This window comes from Triticum aestivum, chromosome 6A (assembly GCF_018294505.1).
Source record: "Triticum aestivum cultivar Chinese Spring chromosome 6A, IWGSC CS RefSeq v2.1, whole genome shotgun sequence".
Taxonomy (NCBI): domain Eukaryota; kingdom Viridiplantae; phylum Streptophyta; class Magnoliopsida; order Poales; family Poaceae; genus Triticum; species Triticum aestivum.
Genome location: NC_057809.1, coordinates 41195248 through 41203090, shown reverse-complemented (window position 1 = coordinate 41203090; position 7843 = coordinate 41195248). Strand labels below are relative to the sequence as shown.

The 7843-nt window shown below is 44.1% G+C and overlaps 1 pseudogene; it reads right to left on the bottom strand.

Moving 5' to 3' along the window:
• Positions 1-2250: 2250 nt before the first annotated feature.
• On the bottom strand, positions 2251-6874 carry LOC123131896 (DNA-directed RNA polymerase V subunit 1-like; annotated as a pseudogene).
• Between the last annotated feature and the right edge of the window lie 969 nt (positions 6875-7843).

The window sequence follows — 7843 nt, the reverse complement described above, 5'->3', positions numbered from 1 at the left end:
GGTCTTGTTGGGAGCCTCCAATTAAGTTGTGGAGATTGCCCCAACCTTGTTTGTAAAGGTTCGGTCGCCGCCTTCAAGGGCACCAATAGTGGAATCACGGCATCTCGCATTGTGTGAGGGCGTGAGGAGAATACGGTGGCCCTAGTGGCTTCTTGGGGAGCATTGTGTGAGGGCGTGAGGAGAATACGGTGGCCCTAGTGGCTTCTTGGGGAGCATTGTGTGAGGGCGTGAGGAGAATACGGTGGCCCTAGTGGCTTCTTGGGGAGCATTGTGCCTCCACACCGCTCCAACGGAGACGTACTTCCCCTCAAAAGGAAGGAACTTCGGTAATACATTCTCGTCTCCACCGGATCCACTCTTGGTTATCTCTTACCTTTACTTGTGCAAGCTCTTTAGTGTTTCTACCCTTGCTTGCTTGTATGCTTGTTGATATTGCATCATATAGGTTGCTCACCTAGTTGCACATCTAGACAACCTACTTTGATGCAAAGTTTAATTTGATAAAGAAAAGCTAAAAATTGGTAGTTACCTATTCACCCCCCCTCTAGTCAACCATATTGATCCTTTCAACACACTACAATGGCATCATAAGAACAAACGTTCAGAACCACCAGTCCACTGAAAACAATAGCCTCATCCAAGAAAACAGTTATAGGCGACTATACACATGAAATTCTCTAATTTATACACGACAGGTGTTCACAAATCAAAGTGCAGTACATCAGATCTTTCATAGAATAAGATAGGGGAAACCAATTTATTTTTAATAAAAGAACGACTGTAATTTATGCAGTGAATGAAATTTCTAAGGAAGCTAACTAGTTTCTGCATCTTACAGTACCTTTTACAACCATCTCCAGAAGCACACCACAGATAGAATCAGCCAACACATTCACTGCATTCTCAACGGAATCAGATAACATAGGGATGTCCTCAGAAAAATAGAACTGCAAACATGGAACCTTCCCACCACTCGGCTTCTGTGTGAATGAACAATTACTGCCATGATTAAGGAGGAAAAAAATCCATCAGATTAACTTTAATAATATCAGTAACCAGAGATTATGTCACATCAAACAGACAAAAGTGTGGCAACACTGAATAGTACATAACAACGAGATGATTCTCAAATGATAATGTATTGAAACTCCTTGTCTCCAGACAAATCCCATGGGTGCACAGTGCCAATTCATTGCTATGAATAACTTTCAACAAATTTGGGCATTGCCTAAGAAGCATACAGAGAACGGATATAGTGCAACAGAGAAAATACAAAATGTCTAAGAACATACAGAAAATACAAAGTTCTCCCTCTGATCTCAAATAAGTCCATGCAGCCATTTAGACTTCTCCATATAAAGTCGTTCTATAACTGGCAAGTTTACTCCTTTATTATACCCTTGGTGTCATGTTTACGGGTTGCAATTAACCTTTAAACAGAGATAGTGAATTGATTATAGAACAGGAAGGGCCAGTGTATAGAAATTACTAAAGGGCACTAAACTAATTTCATACGATTGTATGTCATTTCGTGTGCAACTTTATTCTTGTGAATATAGCTAAAAAGGTTCATTATTTCCAGTTGGAGGGGATATTAAGTACGAAGTATCATCATGCAGTAGGAAAACATTTTTATCATTACAGTATGACATTCTCCTATTTTGTTATAACTATAGCACTTCAATGGAGTTAAGATATTTTGGTAGCAAAGAGCGCATATGGGCATATGGCTAAAATTGAGGTTAACCATCTTCTGACTTGCCGCCTCAGTTTTCCATTTCTCAGTTGGTATAAATCAGATAGGTCAATTTCGGGAGTCCACACAAAGGTAGCAATTTTAATTCTGGGATACCGTGTCGCTGGTTAGATTTTTTTATTTCCCCTTTCATCCACATAACGCCCTCTCCCGAAAGGCTTTACTTCCTAACATAATCTTCCATCTCTGTCGTCATCTAAGGTTTTCTCAGCATATGTTTACAAATGCACATGCATGTGAGCGAGCATGCCAGAGAATCTATGTATAAAAACATAAAATAAACATTTACAAACAACATCGAGTATTCAGTCTCATGTTGAAATATTAGATATTACCCATGTTGATCAAGAACAAAACATATACTAAAAAAATAGTATGTCACCAGCATCCAGTAACCACTACCCGCTAAAAATGAGGCCTGCCTCAGTCTTGAGCAATAACCATGGTATCTAAGATGTAACAGAAAAACCATTGCAGAGTAGAGAATAAAAAATTTACCAAGTAGAGAAACTAATCTTTTTAAACAGGTAACCAAGAGTTCCTTTCTTATTCGCATGTTTCTCAGCAATTTCTTGGCATTTCTCAAGAATATCTTCAGTGCTAATGTTTATTTGTTCTAAATGTTCCTGCAAAAAATACATGCATACGTTTGTTGTATTTTAGAAAAGGAGGACGATCCCCGGCCTCTGCATCTGGACGATGCATACGGCCATTTTATTAATTATTGACACAAGACCATACAGAGTCATGCAACAAAAAGCCTAAAGCCACCAACTAAGCAACATCTGTCGCTATCTCTATCCAGTTGATGTAGGGGCGCTGAAAGTCTGGGCCTAATACCAAACAGACCTCGCAGCCAAACCTAACATCTAAGACTTGAGGTCCCAACCAGGACGCCTGCCGGGTATGGGCACCCACCAGTCCGGCGTACTTCTCAACCAGGACCCCTGCCGGTATGAGGCCGCCGCAACCACCTGCCACCAATCCATCTTCAGAGTTGTACTGCTGCATCAACCTTGCCCGGTCTAGCTGCCGCCGACGCCACCACGACGCCAGGCAGCGTCACCCTCCTGCGCGAGTCCATCTCCACACCAGGGACCAGATGAAACACCGCTCCTCCTCTTGTCCCCTCCAACCAGCACTTGCTCCAAAACGATGCCCCCATGAAGGAGAACGATACCGAAGGCACCGTCATCGTCCGATCCGGTAGACCCAGATCTAGGGTTTCCCCCGGAACTTCCCGATCAGGTTGATGTGATCTGCAACGACGATGCCTCCAGAAGGGAACAACGTCTGAGACGCCGCCATCGTCCGCCAAGACTGCAGTCAGGCGCGATTTTCACCGGAAGCCATGTCTTACCGACCTCGCGGCTGGCTGGAACCAAACGGAACCTCGCCACGAAGACGTATGTCGCCGTTGGTACTCCGGTGAAGATCTGACATCTCCTCACCAGTCCCTCCACGCGCCGCCGGTCGGCGAAAGGCCTCCCCGCAACAAATCCAAACGGGGCGTTGGATTTGCAGTGACCGCCGTCACCATCACGACCAGGACAGCCCACCCCGCAAGATGGGGCGCTGCCACCGCCGCCATCCATGCAGGGCCGCCGCTCAACCAGCGATGGTGCTCTGGCCCCCGCCGCACAGCCCGGATTCGCCGTCCCAGCCCCTGCCGTTGGATCGCACAAGAGGAGCCGCCCCCGCCGCCTCAGATGGGATCTGCCGCATCCACCCGCCCAGAAACCTTCGACACCGGGCCCGCCGCCACCGCGGCCCACGCCGGCGGCAGCGGCGGCAGGAGGAGGCGGTAAGGGGGAGCTGGCGGCGCTAGGGTTTCGGGCCCCTGGCGCCGCCTGGGGGGAGGAGACGCGAGGGGGAGGGGGATTAGGCCCTTGTCCATACGTTTGTTGTATGTATCATATATAATTATAAAACAACGCAGCCTGTATGTGAATAACTAAAAAAAACATCACAATACCTTTTCAAGATGAATATGGCCAACAAATGCTGGGGTGGCTTCTGAAGTTCCATACGAACTATCTTGATTCTGATACCTGGAAATGCAAATGTCATGTTCGTGCTATTCAGCACAAATGACAGCAGATACTAAAAACAATGTATCAAATTAACTCTAGAACTGATGGCATGGATATACATACTCGATGCAGATATCAGTGGTACAATCCTCTAATGTGACTCTCTTTAGGCAACCCTGCACTGCAATAGCTGCCTTCTCTTTGCAAAAACTCTTATGACAAGAGCAGTCATTCAGAAACAGGATAAACTTTTCGATCTTTCGCATCATTTTTATAGCTAACTTTTGTCTGTAGTATTTCCTGTTTGGTTAAGAACATGTTAGCAGTAGGTACAACATAGCTTGAGATACAGATGCACATAATAGTGACTAGAGCAATTTACAGTGTAATTACTACCTTCATCAACTCCCATGAAGTATTATTACTCTGAGAAGCATCCAAGACAGACTTATAAGCAGGGTTGGAGATAGCAGTGGCAGCTAAGGCACCAACCGGTTCTCCAGGAGTTATAGCACTTGGATCTTCTTTGTATTTAAGTTGCACGATTGAATTGCTGCAGATGTTTCTCACAGTTCCATCATAGCATACAACTACACCCCGCAAGATGGCCATTAGACCCTTGAACAGACTTCCTGCTTCCGGCAAACCTCTTGAGGAGCGGACAATAGTTTCTCTTGTAGATATAGCATGTACTAGCTCCTCGTAAGGATTAAGACCATGGAAATATGAACTTTGCACAAGACCATAAGCCTCTGGAGTATGTTGAATTCCATCTCCAATTGGTGGGTGTCTATTAACAAATTTTGAGAAACAAGACTCCACCAGACGACTTGAGTACAACTTCCCCTCACGGTACAGCTGCAGACCAACAAAACCAAGCTGCTGAACTACTTTCGACATTAAAAGGTCACTCTTTGGGTCAAACAGAAGACCAAGACGAGATGATTTCACGACAAAATATGAAATTTTCTCTTTGATGTTCTTGAGATTATAGTCAACGGAGTGGCTTTTGAAGCACCTTCTTGACTGCTCAAATACAGAAGACTGTTCTTTAATACACTCCTGTGCTCCTTCCAACAGAAGCTTGGGTACACTAAAATCTTGCAGAGTTAGACTAAAACCATCAAGTAGTAGGAACTCCATGAAAAGGGGCTGCAGCGCATTCAAAAACTTGAGCGCATCTCCCGGGCCCTTAATACAAATAATGGAGGACACCAAATCCGAAAATGAGGCCTGAAGGGATTCTTTCTCAAGATCAAGTTTCATGACAGTGCTGTCACCTTCACAAGTCAATTCTGCCCGCAACGCACTTTGTATTATTTTTGTACTTGTGAAGGCAACAGAAGCTTGGATCACAGCAGGTGCATTAAGAGAGAGCGACAGGAGCATTGCCAGCTGGTTTGCTGATTCTTTGCTTAACATGGTTCTTGAAGACATGAGTTTCAGAGCTAGCAAGCTGTCGTTAGTTAGCTAGACAGTTGCTTCTCCACGCTGAAAAGCTCCAATGCTTCAATTTTTGCAGACTGTGACTGAGGATAAAAGATCTGTACACAATCACCATCAAAATCTTCTCAATACGGATAGCATAGTAGGGGATTTATCTTGACTGTATGACCATGGTGGATGTATACATTCAATGCCTGCAGAGAATGCTTGTGAGTACTAGGTGACCTGTTGAGGAAAACAACATCACCATCAACTATTCTTCTACTGATCGTTTGACCCACTTTCAGAGTGGGTGATCCTTTCGATCCTACATTGATTGCATATGTTGCTTGGCCATCTCTATAGGACAAACACAATCCCTTGTCAACAACCTCTTGCAATCTGTGTATGTTGATGTCTGTAACCGGTTCTTCAAAAGTTATCCTTTTTGCCACTTCAAAAGGCAGTCCAACTACATCTGCTCCAATATAGGGATCTCCATTAAGCACACTATGTGATAAAAATCCTGACACTTCGCTGATGAACAATGTCTTCATCTTCTCAAGCCATTCTTTTGTTGACGAATGAGATGAATCAGTGCTAGCTGCAAATCTCTTTGCACCTTGAGGACCCTTCAAAACAAAAGTCATTGAACGATTAAATAGACATACATGAATCTGATCAGAACATAAATGCAAATGGCGCTGGTAAACTATCGCTAGCAGGTGCTTCTTTCATCAGCACACCAAGAACACTGAGAAGGTGCCGGAGTTCACTCATGCTGATGGTTAAAAAATATGTGGTCAAGAACCCAGAAAGCTCAGAAGAGGACAGACAAAATCATATTGTGAACATTCCTAACTTTTTGTCATATACACACAAGCATCACCATGTTCAATGGAACCGATTGTAATCCTATAACTAATAACTAGGTGATAATTTAGAAGCGAACTTGAACAGTCTGACTCAAACTTGGTCCATTTGATGAGCTAGAGTTTGCTTGCACCTATTTAATTCGTGCACCATGTAAATATGAATAATTAGGTAATTTGCTTCCATTCATGCCAAAAAAGGTAGTTTGCTTCCAAATCATGACACATACCTTTGTAGTACCCCTGGCCTGTATATATTGGCCGATTGAAAATTGTAGCTCAGTTGATTCAGTGTCATATGATTCAAAGTTTGGGGAACCAGATGCTGATTCTTTTACCTTCTCTATCTTTTCAACTATCTTCCGCAACAAAGATATAGAGATGGCCTGAAACAAGAAGAAAAACAATATGGGAAGGTATAAACCAGTGAGTAAATTTACAAAGATCAAGGAAATGCACAGAATAAAACTCACATTGGACTTGATGCTTTGCCCATCTGTGAATTCTGCATTATAGAGGCAGTTAGGCGGTACTGGGAGATATTTCATCACATATCCAGATTGAGCAATATATCCCCGTGCAGCTAGCTTTCTTCTTGTGTCATACGGAATCTTCTTTAATATATTAAAAGCCTGGAAAATAATAGAGGAATGGGATAGTAGGTTGCTGGATACAAAAAAAAATGTTGACTTGGTAAGAAAAATAAAGGGGCAAGTAACTGTGAGCCCTTGGGCTTCGGGTTCTGTGATCCTACCTTTAGACATTATGTAACACCCTCGATGCGACTATAGCTCCCACGTGTCGAGGCACGACTTAGAGGCATAATCGCATTGAAGGCATATGTCGCAAGTGAGGTAATCTTCACACAACCCATGTAATACATAAGGGAAAGAGATACATAGTTGGCTTACAATCGCCACTTCACACAATACATGAATAAAGCATTACATCATCCAAATACAATCAATGTCCGACTACGGAACCAAAATAAAGGAAGAACCCCAAATGCGACAAAGGTCCCCGATCGACCCCAACTGGGCTCCACTACTGATCAACTAGAACGGGACAACACAAAGGACAAGATCTTCGTCGAGCTCCTCCTGAGCTTGGTTGCGTCATCTGCTCGGACTCATCGGCACCTGCAAGCTGGGTTTGGAAGTATCTGTGAGCCACGGGGACTCAGCTCTCGCACCCTCGCGATCAAGACTATTTAAGCTTATGGGTAAGGTAAAAGTATGAGGTGGAGCTGCAGCAAGCGACTAGCATATATGGTGGCTAACATACGCAAATGAGAGCGAGAAGAGAAGGCAAAGCGCGATCGATAAAAGTATGATCAAGAAGTGATCCTATAACAACCTACGTCAAGCATAACTCCAACAACCGTGTTCACTTCCCGGACTCCGCCGGAAAGAGACCATCACGGTTACACACGCGGTTGATTCATTTTAATTAAGTTTAAGTTCAGGTTTTCTACAACCGGACATTAACAAATTCCCATCTGCCCATAACCGCGGGCACGGCTTTCGAAAGTTCAATCCCTGCAGGGGAGTCCCAACTTAGCCCATGACAAGCTCTCACGGTCAACGAAGGAATAGACCTCCACCCGAGACATTCCGATCAGACTCGGTATCCCGGTACAACAAGACATCCTCGACAATGGTAAAACAAGTCCAGCAAGACAACCCGATGCGCCGACATCCCGATAGGAGCTGCACATATCTCGTTCTCAGGGCACACCGGATAAGCTAAGCGTACGG